General features: G+C 41.0%; 1 long non-coding RNA gene across 1 annotated transcript in view; it reads left to right on the top strand.

Moving 5' to 3' along the window:
* LOC140330106 (uncharacterized) overlaps positions 1-14104 on the top strand; it is a 690842-nt gene that overhangs the window by 206560 nt on the left and 470178 nt on the right. The window lies entirely within an intron of this gene.

Consider the following 14104-nt stretch of genomic DNA (forward strand, 5'->3'; position numbering starts at 1 on the left):
GAGGGGGCAGAGTATCCTTCTATTTAGCAGGGATCAGTGTCCGTGCAGCTACCAAAATATGCTATACCAGTGAATATGGGTAACATCCTAAATGGTTGGCCCAAAAGGTGGGTCTGAGGATGCATTTTAACCACCTCTGAAAGCAATGAGTTAACGTTAGATCAATAACCTTAATTTTTAAGACAGAACCAGAAGATGTGCTCCAGGGTGCCCTGCAATGCCAATAGTTAGGATCAGTATCTGGGAATAGGCCCTGGAGTACAACTATGTACTATGGTACCATCTGAAAATTATTTTATATAAGTTTTCCTTATATACGGTAAAAACAGAGCTCTTATTAGCAGCCTCCCAAATCTACTGCCAATCATCCAAATCCAGGGTCTGCCCAAAGACCTCCTCCCAATTTATCATATATTTGAACTTGCCTGAGGTTTCACAAGGTGTGCAGGAGGTGGTATATAGAGGAGACAATACTCTTGGAGTAGGGGCCTTCCACACATTATCTCCCAGAAGAGGTCTTGTCACAGAGTAAATGTTTTTCCACAGGTTTTAACAGATGTCTGATTTTAAAAAGGCCCCTCTCCCTCCATGAGGGACGACATGACCCCGGATAAACTATCTGGTATTTGTGGGAGGGGTCATATCTCACCACCCAACTCTCATCGATAGTACAGTTGATGGGTTCTCTGCATCATCCCACTAACCCTCCGTAATTCAGGGGCCAGCCGCTTCAGATGGAAGGTTAGTTAATTAAGGAAGAAGGCCCAGAGACAGTTTTCAAGCATAACTCGCTTCTGCAGTGTGCGGGGTGGCATCATGTAGAGTAAGTCTATCCAGTGCCCGGGAGAAAAATAAATTAAATTCCTCCTCAACTACCAAAAAGCTATGGTTAAATTCTTCTAAGTATGATAGTGTTTTAGAGAAAAATTGAGTTTGCCCCACGTTTGGGGCATATAGGTTACATGGAGTGAAGGGTAAGTAAAATAAGGAATCTGCCTTCTGGACAACAGGACAATAGGAACTTAATTGAGGGTTTCATAAGGATAGCAACACCAGCCCTTTTTCTACTAGGTGAATTAGCCAAGTACACCTGAGAGTAAAGTTTTGAGGCAAAGTTAAAGGAGCCTGAACTGTCAAAATGTGTTTCTTGCAGCACGATGACCTCAGGAAAAAAATGCCTTAATTCTCAGCTTCCGCTTCCTGTTCAAGTTAACATTAAAGGACAATATTTAGGCAGCCATAGTAGATATGGAGGAGTCCAAAGGCAACAGCTTTGCCCTTCAGCAAGACAGGATGATCAGAACAATCAGTTGTGGGTGGTCTAGGAGTAGCATTAGCCCAGGTATAGTCAAGCAATATGTAACACATAGAGCAGGAATGCTCAAAAGGGGAGAGAACAGAAAAAAGAAGCACACAAAAAAAGGAAACCAGTGAATGGTAAGTCGCACATCGCCAATCTCTGACCCCCCATACAGGGAGTCTGGGAACAAAACCATCTGGTGGATGAACATACCCTCCTAGAGGGGCAAGGGCCCAGAGGGCCACAACAGAGGGGCAATTAGGCCAGAAGAAAGTCATCAGGAGCTGTCAGGCTGGAATGACCTCATACCCATCATCTTTCTGCTTGATAATACCTTGTGTGGCCTGATGGAAAGTGGCAATGGTAGAGGAGCGGAAGAAATAGGGGAGGAGGATGAGGGTGACATTACACTGTGCAAATATTTTATTACCAATAATACTTCTGAGCCAGCATACAAAGTAGTATACTTGGTTTGTTCGAAATTTCCTAATACAGTAGAAAAGATAGGTCTACCTCTGGTGGACATGCCAAAATTTAAAATGTTTCTGGCCAAGAATCTTTAGTTTTTTTTTCTTACTTTCAGTTTAATTTGCTATTCAAATAATTTAATTATATGCTATAACAAATTCATTATTAAAAAAAAAAACACACTATTAGCTATATTAATAGCTACTAATTAAGAAGAATTATTTTTATTAGGAAGAATTATGAAGAAGAATTCTCCCATGAGATATTGGCCCTGATTTATTAAAGTTCTCGAAGGCTGGAGAGAATACACTTTCATCAGTGAAGCTGGGTAATCCAGCAAACCTGAAATGTTAGCAAATGTTTTTAATCCTGGACCAGATCCATTCCAGGTTTGCTGTATCACCCAGCCTCACTGATGAAAGTGTAATATCTCCAGCCTTGGAGAACTTTATTAAATCAGGGCCATTTACTTTTATGTTTGAATGATCAGGCAGGTCATTATTGCAAAAAGGGAGAGGCAATGTCCCTTCTATAATAACACATCTTACCAGCCTGATCTCCTCAGGTTTCCGAAGCCAAAGCTGAGCTGTGTGGGAGTTAGTTCATCCCGGCCAATCAAGATGGCAGAAGATTGTCCAGAAGCGAAATAGGCAAAGGACAAAAATAAGGTTTTATGTTTACAATGCATTAAAGTCTGGGGCCATCCCAAACAGTTTCCTCCAAGACAAAAATTACCCTAAAAATCTAAAAGACGGAGCTGACTGATGACAGAATTAGTTCTTGGTAGAGTTATGTCTCTTCTATTGTTTTGTTGTAAGCAGTTAAAAAAAATACAAACACCACTTTATTGCTTACTAACTAGGTCACTTCTATTTACACTTTAGCTAATTACATACTGTATAAATAAAAAAACATACTATATTTAAACAGCTTACTGTATGCAATGGTTGATGTTATGTAAAGGGTAAGTTGGCTTCTATCTGTTCATCTGTAGCCAGATTTGTCAAGCATTTTATAGCCAGCATCTAGCCTCTTGTTACATCTAGAAAAACAAGACAATCCCCTTTTTAAGCAGTCTTTTGGGACAGGGCAACTTTTCCAGTGTGTGATAAAATGTAATTCTGACCAGTCTGAATAATATTATGATAATGAAAATAAAACAGTGATAGGCACAAAAAGATCAGGTCCATTTAACAAATGTTGATTCATAAGCTAACAACATCTTAAATAACACAAAAACATTGCAAAAAAAAAAAAACACAAAAGTAAGCCAGAACTATATTAGGTTAAACGAAGAAATCATATATTTGTTTCATTTCTTGCCAAACTAAAATGTTGCTGAGAACATGCAGCACACTGATGTGGTTTTAAACGGAATTGTGGTATGGCTGCCTTATGTTATATGCATTAAAGTAATGAAATGGCTATAACTATATAGGCCAAATCAGTAGAAATCTATCAGCAATAAGTGATATACCACATGTCAACCTATACTTACCAAACAGTTCCAACAGTTAATGCCCAGTCTGCAGTGTAGCATATCCTGTGCATTGTAAGACAGGTCCAAATTCTCTGCTTTACTTTTCTGAAACCTAAGGCTTCACTGGCAATGAAATCTCTTTTGAAGTTCCTATATATAGATATCAAACAATATTGCTGTGTACTTTATGTTTTACCTTGTTTTCTTAATTAAACTGTTTGAGTGACTAGCTATCATTTGTGCATGAACCTTCTCTTATTTAATATCTATATGCATTGATAGGGGATATAACATCCATATTTTTGCCTTGTTTTCTTAATTAAACTGTACTGTACTGACCCTAACTGTTGGCATTGCAGGGACCCCCAAGACACCCTTGGAGCACATCTTCTAGTTCTGTCCTAATATTAAAGGTTATTGGTCCCGAGTTAACTCAATGCTTTCAGAGGTGGTTCAAATGCAGTTATCCCTGCAGCTTCTGACCCACCTTTCGGGCCAAACATTTAAAATGTTACCCAAATTTATTCGCAAACTGGTATCGCATATTTTGGAAGCTGCAGACACTGATCCCTGCTAAACAGAAGGTTACACTGCTCCCCTCAATGGAGGACCTATATAAGGGTATTTATTAAGGAGTACCTTACTGCTTTCTTTGGAAACACCATAGATAATTATGATAAAACGTGGGAAAAGTGGGACCAATATTATGCTCGATTGTCCAGTTGAGTCTATGCGGTGGCAGCCTCTGTTGGCACTAAATCTTGCTAAGACACCAGTTTAGGTCTTGTTTGCCCACTGGATTTCCTGGAGCTCTTTCCCCTTTTCCTGCAGCCTGGAACACACTTCCTCTCAACCTGGAATCCTCTGGCTGCCTTCTTGGCTTTCTTCCCAGCCTGAAAACCTTTCGCTGCCTTCATTATTGTCTGAAAAATCCAGCTTCTAAATGCTCATTCCAGCCGCTGACTGCTCACAATATAGTCTGCAACACGCTGGCTGATCATCTCTCCCTCTTGCACCTGAGTGCAGGTGCATATAACCCAAACTCTGATTTAGGTTGGGCTAGGGAACCCACCCTTTCACTATCTTGGCAGGCTCCAGGGCCCTATATTCCCCAGTTTCTTCCTAAAATCCTATATAAACATTATCATACTCTCTTTCCCTGGAGTTCTACAACATCATCTTTACATTGATTGACATTTAAGGGACAGTCAGCCTTTGCAATGATTTACCAGTAGCGTTTTAGTAGCTTTTAGTTTTAGTAGCTTTTAGTAGTCTTTTTAAAATATTGTGAAAATCTGCATTATAATGTATAACAACAAAGGTTGTTAGATCTTTATCATAAATGATATGTACTTGTAGATATAAAGCGTGTATATGTTTACCATTCATGTTTCCATAAGTAATAATGTTCAGCAAGAACTTAAAATAGAGAATAATGTTTGTTTTTAGATAATGACTAAGTTAGGAGAAAGAACATGTTTTCTGTGCTTCACATCTCCGAATGTAATGTTCTATACTTAATTTGAATAAAACTGTACAAAGGGTGTCTATCACGCTATGCAATGTATATTGCCCCTAACACTGGTCAGACTCAATTTCTCAGAAAAGTTTTGTCCCGTCTTAAAAAATTTGACCACACCTATTTGATAGTGGGGGGTGACTTCAATATGGTTTTCTCCCCCACCCGAGATAGACATACCTTAACTCCATTCTCCACCCTCAGCACAGGTGTCCAGACAGTCCAGGGTGTTCAGACAACTGACCAGGAGGTACCAGCTCTACTATAATTGGTGGATCCATCACCCCTCGGGGAGACAATATTCCTTCTACTCCCCCCCACACTGTACTCATACCCGTATAGATTATCTTTTTACTAACCTTCCTCTCCTGAGGAACAGTATCTCCACAGAGACACATCCGATCATCTGGTCAGATCATGCTCCCATTACATTGGATGTGACTCTCTCCCCCAAATCGATGAGAGTCTGCCATTGGAGGCTAAATGATTATCTGGTTAAACATCTAGATACTAAGTCCTTCCTAACCGCAAATTTAAAAACTTTTTTCAGGGAAAATGAGCCCATTTGCGACACCTTTTGCTGTGGACCACCCCGTGTCCCCCTAGTGTTTGTGTAGAACTGGAGAGGGAATGGATAGCCCCTATACACCCCAATGTTATGTTGTGGAGTTCCTCCTTATTGTTGGCGGAGTCTGATTTAACGGCGCCTATGGCATTCACGAGGTATTCACTAAGTATAGTCTGGCATCTTCAACCCACAAATACCTGATAGCCTATCAGGTTCCATGGCTGGCCCCTGGAAAGACAGAGGTTTATATCAAGTTAGACATATCCTGCACCCAGTTGAGCGGAGGCTACTTTCCTTTGCTGAACTGGGTGACTGGGTTGAACTGCCTCGTACCTCTTTCTTTTATGCCTACCTACAGATAAGGCATTTTATCTTATCCCTACAACCCTCAGCCACCTTCCAGGCCCTCACTGCATTTGAGAGATTGTGTATGGATGGTCCCCGCACTAAAGGAACAGTCTCCTCCATTTACCGCCTTCTGCATGCTTCAACACAAGAAGGCTCACATAAATTTAGTTATTTGCTCAAATGGGAGGAAGTTCTAGGTCCGTCTTTAACCCCTGAAGAATGGCTTGATATCTGGGAGGCAGCACATGGAAGCTCTATCTGCACACTGTATAAGGAAAATCTGTATAAAATTGTGCTCAGATGGTATCACACACCGGCGGTGCTTCACCGTCTGTTTCCTAATGTAGACCCCATGTGTTGGAGGTGTGGAACCCACCGAGGTACGATAGAACACATATTCTGGTTTTGGCCCCTCATTTTAGCCATATTGGTCACGAGTTAACGATTTAATATCAGCGGTGACCTAGCAACATATGACATTAGACCCTCTTTCTCACCTCCTAGGACGACCCCCCTTAACTCTCCCAAAAGTGTGTGGTAAACTGGTATCCCATATTCTGGTTGCAGCGCGCACACTGATTTCCTCCAGATGGAAAACAGTGTTGCCTCCCTCCTTGGAAAATCTATACGCGTGGATTAAAGAGATCAGCCCTATGGAGTATCTTACGGCACTCCTCAGAGACACGATGGCCAAACTTGAGATGGTTTCGGAGGCATGGGACCATTACTATGCTAATCTGTCTGGCTGATCCCCACCAATCCTATTTACCAAATAAGACGGTTTGGTAAAGTTAAATTTCTGTGTGACTGTATAATAAATACAAATATTTTAGTGTTTGATACATGTTCCTTTTTACTAAAGAAGACTGTTTGGAACAGTGAAATTTCAGGACTACTATAAAATAAATACAGATATTTTAGTGTTTGATACCTGTTCCTATTTACCAAAGAAGATTGTTTGGCACACTAAAAATTCTGTCCTAATTTAACCCCCCAGGCGGTAATCCTGAGTGTGACCTGGGGTGGAAAAACTTTGCACTCCAGCGGCTAACGGACAATCCCGCTGTAATGCCGGGGCGCCTCTCCATCGGGGGGCGTGGGCAAGCGGGAAATTTAAAAGCAGATTACAGAGTATTCTGCTTTTAAACACCACCCGGGGCCCCGCCACCCTGCTGCATGCAGGATTTTTGCATGTTGCATCTCATCTAACTGCAGATGCGATCACAAATAGTAAATTCCAGGGGTGATGCCAGGGGCGATTTCCCACTGGCATCACCCCCGGAATCTACTGCAGCTGCTCACATCACCCAGAGATCAGCCTCCGGGTAATGCGGGCAGGGGAGTGAACAGGACGTGGACATCCGCACCGCATCACCCAGCAAGATGAGTGACATCTTCCAGGTGATGCAATGAATTCTGGGAAATTTTGTTTACAAAAAATACACCACAAAACATAAAATAAAAGTATAAAAATACATTTAGTGCACCAAGCCCAGTGCCCTGATTTACATTTTTCCCACTATTAGCCCTGACCTTGATCTGACCTTTTGATGACTTATAAATCACTTCCTAAATGTATCATTTCTTCACTTTGTCTTTGACCTTGATTGTTCCTGACTGATTGCTGGGGACCACATGGCATCCAAAAGGCATCTTGCTGGCGCAAGCGCTGTTTTGGAGGAATTTGAATGGAGCGATTTGGAGTCCTTTATGGAATCAAGTGATAGTGATTCACCACGAAAATTTGTCATCAGACAGCGAAAGTGAACTGAGCGACAATTCTGAGATCAGTGCTGTGCGCACATGGTGCCCTATTGACCTTGATGCAGACCAGGCAGTACCGCCAAGATTTCTATTCACCGGCGTACCTGGGATGAAAATTGAGGCTGAATGCGACAACCCCCTGGCATACCTGAAGTTGTTTTTGACCGATGAAGTTATCAAAAAAATTGGTGCAGAGACAAACAGGTAAGCACCTTTTGTGTTTGCTAACTTTTTAAAATTTTTTGCAAATGTTTTTTTTTATCCCGTGTGCTGCTCTGTGTTTGCTAACTTTTGGAAATTTTTTGCAAATTTTTTTTATGCAAACATATATGCTGCTCTGTGTTTGCTAATATATTATTGCAACCTTCACACTATAAAAGAACATACTTACGGCACTCCTCAGAGACACGATGGCCAAACTTGAGATGGTTTCGGAGGCATGGGACCATTACTATGCTAATCTGTCTGGCTGATCCCCACCTGTCTCTTTTCTTAATGGGAACTGTTATATAGCCCAAATTTTATCTGTCTCATCCTTACACCTTAAGATGTTTGAAAGCTATGCTATGTGCAAAATTAATGTACCGTATTTTCGTAGTGTGCGACAACGAAGCCCTGCTTTACGCACATACTGAACATGGTGGTGCAGAAGTTCCTCTGCAGGACCCAGGACTGCAGAATTTACTGAGACAGGCTCGCTCCATCTGCAGCTATGTCCGCCGAACCCCTACTGCCACTGTGGCGCTTAGCAAGATACAGCGCCAGCAGATGCTGCCACCACATAGATTCATTTGTGACACTGTGACTAGATGGAACTTTACTCTGCACATGCTCCAGTGTCTGTGTGAGCAAAAGCTATCCGCCATTACTTTGTCAGCGTGGTGCATGAAGGCAGCTGGGCCCTTGGCACAGCCACACAACTGAGATATTTTACCAGTGACCAGTGGCTGCAGATGGAGACACTGTGCATGGTATTGGCCCCCTTTGAGCAGCCCACAAAAGTTGTGTGTCAGAAGCGGTCAAGCTGGAATGACATCATACAAGGTTGGCCCCGTTTTCGCACACCACGTTGCCTGTTCTGAGCTGGGAGGCCAGCCAAGCCTCAACCTATCTGTGCAAAGCGGACAAGAGTTCTCTGGCGGTGTGACTTTTCTCCCCCAAGGACCCCAGTTTCAGCACTGCCTGTCAGTCAACGCGTGTGCTTGAGGGAGCCGTAGTGGCGTGCCCGCGTAACCACAGTGTCCTCTGCTGCTGGCCTTTCAGAAGGAGTGTCGAAAAGAGAGGGGTTAAAAAACAAGTACTACAAGTAATGCAGGAGGAGGGAGAGGAGGCTAGATGAGAATTGAGTTCAATGACTCTTTTGTTGGTTTTCCTGCAGCCTGGAACAGACTCTGGTTCCTTTCCCAGCCTGGAACACACTTCTTCTGAACCTGGAACCCTCTGTCTACCTTTTCATGCAGGAGTGCTCTGGTTGCCTTCTCAGCCTGGAACCATCTGGCTGCCTTTCCAGCCTGGAACACTCTGGCTGCCTTCCCAGACTGGAACACTCTGGCTGCCTTCTCTTCACACTTCATCCTCTGACTGACCACACTACAGCCTGCAACACACTGGCTGATGATCTCCCCCTCTTGCACCTGAGTGCAGGTGCATATAACTCAAACCCTGATTTGGATTGGGCCAGGGAACTCATCCTTTCACTCCCTTGGTCAGGTCCAGGGCCATATAGTACTTGGTTTCTTCCTAAAAACCCATACAAACATAATCATACTCTCTTTCCCTTGAGCCTCTACAACATTATCACTACATTTCCTGACATTTTAAAGACACTCTTTCACAAGGGGTTTTCACTAGTTTTTACACATTACTGCATATTTTTTTTTCTAGCCTTAGCAATAGTTTACTATATTTTTTTCTAAGGCTAATTGCAATCTCTTTACCATTCCGTGAGAGTCTGCATTACAACGTATCACAAAGGTTGCTTATTGAATGTTTATAAAAACGATATCTGCTTTATTATAAAAAGCGTGTATATGTTTACAATTATTGTTTCCATTAGTCGCAGAGAAATTTCACTGTACCAAACAGTCTTTTTTGGTAAATAGGAACAGATATCAAACACTAAAATATCTGTATATAATTTTCAGTAGCACAGATATTTAACCACCTGAGCGTTACACTGAGGTCTAGATTTCTGTACCAAAAGTGATCCACTGTTTTTCATGAAATTTTTTTTTAAATTGTAGACCTGTAACTTACAGAAATATGTCCGAACAAGGGTTCTAGTAGATAATATGAATATAAACCCGAGCAAAGGTCGGGCTTAACTGCAAGGTGGTTAACAGTACCAAACTGTCTTCTTTGGTAAATACGAACAGGTATCAATCGCTAAAACATCTGTATTAATTTTACAGTAGGCAGAAATTTCACTGTACCAAACAGTCTTCTTTGGTATATAGGAACAGGCATCAAACACAATAATATCTGTATTTATTTTAAAGTAGGACTGAAATGTCACTGTACCAAACAATCTTCTTTGGTAAAATAGGAACACGTGTCAAACACTAAAATATCTGTATATATTTTTCAGTGGCACAGAAATTTAACTGTACCAAACTGTCTTCTTTGGTAAATAGGAACATGTATCAAACACTAAAATATCTATCTTTATTTCAAAGTAGGACTGAAATATCACTGTATCAAACCGTCTTTTTTGGTAAATAGGAACAGGAGTCAAACACTAAAATATCTGTATATGTTTTTCAGTAGCACAGAAATCTAACTGTACCAAACTGTCTTCTTTGGTAAATAGAAAGTATCAAACACTAAAACATCTGTATTTAATTTACAGTAGGCAGAAATTTCACTGAACCAAACCGCCTTCTTTGCTAGATTTTAAAATAGGACAGAGAAATTTCACTGTACCAGTCTTCTTTGGTNNNGACATTTCATTTATTCAGTGTTCTTTTGTGAATAGGAACAGGTACCAAACACTGAAATATCTATTTTATTTTATGGTAGCACAGAAATTTGTAAAATATCTGTATAAATTTTACAGTAGATCAAAAATGTAACTGTACAAAATAGTCTTCTTTGGTAAATCGGAACAGTTATGAAACACTAAAATATCTGTGTTTATTTTACATTTGCACAAAAATTTCACTATACCAAACCATCTTGTTTGGTAAATTGGAACAGGTATCAAACACTAAAAAATCTTTATGAGTAGCACAGAAATTTACCTGTAGCAAACAGTCTTCTTTGGTAAATAGGAACAGCTATTAAACACTAAAATATCCGTATTTATTTTTTAGTAGTCAAGAAATTTCACTGTACCAAACAATCTTCTTTAGTAAATAGGAAAAGGTATTAAACACTAAAATATCTGTATTTTAAGTGTTTGATACCTGTTCCTATTTACCATAGAAGAGTGTTTGGTACTTTGAAATGTATGTCCTACTTTACAATTAATTCAGGAATTAACTCAGTTAATTCAGTGTTTAAAACATTTTGCTATTTACCAAAGAAGACAGTTTTGTACAGTTAAATGTTTGTGCTATTGAAAAATATATATAGGGATATTTTGGTGTTTGATACCTGTTCCTAATTACCAAAGAAGACGGTATAGTACAGTGAATAGTACCTCTTTCTATTTGCGAAAGTAGATTGGTACAATTAAATTGCTGTCCCACCTTAAAATAAATACAGATACTTTAGAATTTGATATCTGTTCCTATTTACGAAGTTTTTTGGTTATGTGAAATTTCGGACGTACTGTAAAATAAATGCAGATAATTTTGTGTTTGATACCTGGTCCTGTTTAACAAAGAAGACTGTTTGGTACACTTAAATTTCTTTGCGACTATTTAAAACCTGTTAGAAGACGGTTTGGTATAGTTAAACTTCTGTGCAACTGTAAAATAAATACAAATATTTTAGTGTTTGATACCTGTTCCTATTTACCAGGGAAGAATGTCAATGACATTCAATGTGCGTATCGTGTTGGGAGGAATCCGCTTTGGTCGGGGTGGATAAGGTCATTCAATACTGGGGCCAGTCTATGTGCTAAGATTCCGGCGAATAAGTTCAAATCGCTTTTAAGTAAGGATATTGGTCTATAGCTGGAGCAGAGGAGGGGGCGTTTTCTGGTTTGAGTATGACCGAGATGTGGACCGCTAATGTGTCTTGGGGGAGGTCATGGCAATTGGAAAGAGCATTTAGTGCTGTGACCAGGTGTGGGCCAAGGATATGGAGAAATTTCTTGTAATAGGCTAATGTTAGGCCATCAGGGCAGGGCGCCTTTCCTGAAGCCGCTCGCCGTATTGCTGCCTGTAGCTCAAGCAATGTGAGTTTATCTAGTGCCTCTATGATTTGGATTTGGCACTGAGGTACTCCTGTAAATTATAGAGTTGCCGGTAGTATTCTTGAAAGGTCTCAGCTATGTCAGATGTAGTGTGTGCTATTGTACCCATGGGAGTTCTGACACTGGGAATATACATAGCCGCTCTCTTGGACTTAAGTGCTCGTGCCAGCACCCTTCCACAGTGATTGGCATGTTCGTATTAGAACCGTTTACATCTGAGTAGTTGTGCCTTAGCCTTGTCTTGAGAGAGTTGATTTGTGTAGGTGTGGGAAAAGGGGAAGCTGGAAGGAAATAAAAAATCAAGTCAATAATCAGAAAAGAAAACCTATTTAAATTATACGGTAGGATAACACAATAAAGGTAGAGCTCTAAGCTCGGTAACTAAGGAGTTGTTCCAGAAATACCATGATTCCGACCTCCGAAAAAGGGCTGAGTCACCTACATGGCGGGTAGTGTAGGCAAAGACGTTTTGAGCCGTCAGCACACCTGCACCAATACTTAAAGATAGGTACATATAAACTATTCAGGATCTGTAAACATATTAAAGTCATGGAACATGTCCCGGTACCACGCAGAGGGGTCCCAATAAAATGTCAAGCATCCTCCCCCAAGGCACAGGGACAGTCCCTTCCCTATACATAACCATAAGGCATATAATATAGTACAATCAAGGAGAAACATCACCTTCAATAACTCAGATTTACTATTAGCGAAAGCAACATCAACCCATAAAACATAGCAATATTGCAGTTTCAGTTCCGTTGTCCAGCTGGTGCGCTGAGAAGGGATCCAAGAACCCAGTAACACCCATTAAGGGGAGTTCCTAGGATAATGACCATTTGAGCACCCAATATTAATCGGTACAGTAACGGGGGCTGATCCATAGGGTGTTCCCCAGCCACAATGCATCGAAATTCCATGGTTCCTGCCATAGGGCCATAATGGGCTGTGGTAAGGTTGGCCATACTGTTACTTTTCAGAAACAAGATGTGTAGAGCCTATAGATCTGGGTGGTGGAAGTCTTAACATGGATCTTAAGGCATCTAATACAGTGAAAACAGCAATAAACAGGGATAAACAATCAGACGGAAATCATATAGTATAACTTAACTTAGCTGGTCCTTCCTCTGTGTCTGCTCCACATCTAGGTCGTGACGCGGGTCCAAGTCAGTCTGGTAGTAAGGGTCAGTAGCGCTATGGAGATACGCAGAGCCTCTGCTTTAATCAGAACCATCATGGCAATAATATCTTTGGTAGATAATTATGGACAAAAACAGAAGTCAGGGCGACTAACGGCTTCCAAAATCAGCTAGGCTCCCCCTAACACCCCACAACCACTACACTTTCATTGCCACCCCCGTAAAACCATCTGAACACAGTTTTCCATTTATGCCCAACTCTTGACAACTTACATCAAGCTATCCCATGCCGTACACAAACTCCACTTCCATCTATCATGCTAACCCTAACCACCCTGCCACATGTCATTCTAACCTGCTTTAGCTTAAATGTCCGGTTTTCATGTAAAATAAGGCCATATCTTTTAGAGTCGTTGACAAGCAGCTGGTCTGGGGGTTGGTGGGTAAAGGCACATGATAGACCATAAGTTTGAGTCCAATCTGTGATTCTGGAAGAGCGTGAAATTTGGTCTGGAAGCAGTCACCCTTGTCATTAGAAAAACTCTTGCAGGCCCAATGGAGTAACTGTGAGTTTTGACAGAAACTTGAAAAAAAATCTGTTAAAAAAAATAAAATAAATAGTGAAACCTGTACAGTAGCATGTATTTTAGATATAAATTATAATTATATATATATTTAATATAAAGATTTCTTTGTATTGGACTCAATACAGGTATTTTGTATTGAATCCAATAAAAAATATTTGAATTTCCCACTGCGCCTCCCAAACGAACCACCGCATGCACCGACGACACCGAGAAACCCCTGAGAACATCAATGCAGTCACCGGGAGAAGATCGAAGAAGGAGGAAGCCACGGGAGGACCTGCACAGATGAGCAGGATGCTGGAGGACGCCAAAGGAATAAGGTAAGTGTATTTTATTGTTTTAGCGACCTCGAGTGTGCCTCGGGATAACCGCTTTTTGCAGGCAAAATCCACCACGAGTCACACTCGGGAATACCTCTGGGGGGTTAAAAATAGGTTTGAGGTAGTTAGTGATGCAAAAGCTTAAAAGCACAGACTGAGGGCATCAGTATTAAGGAACAGCAATGAAAGTGGAACATAGCAGTGTGGAGGAAAAAGGATCCCAGCGTGATGAATGGCTAAAGGTGTAAGAA

The sequence above is a fragment of the Pyxicephalus adspersus genome, chromosome 4, assembly GCF_032062135.1.
Source record: "Pyxicephalus adspersus chromosome 4, UCB_Pads_2.0, whole genome shotgun sequence".
Lineage (NCBI taxonomy): Eukaryota > Metazoa > Chordata > Amphibia > Anura > Pyxicephalidae > Pyxicephalus > Pyxicephalus adspersus.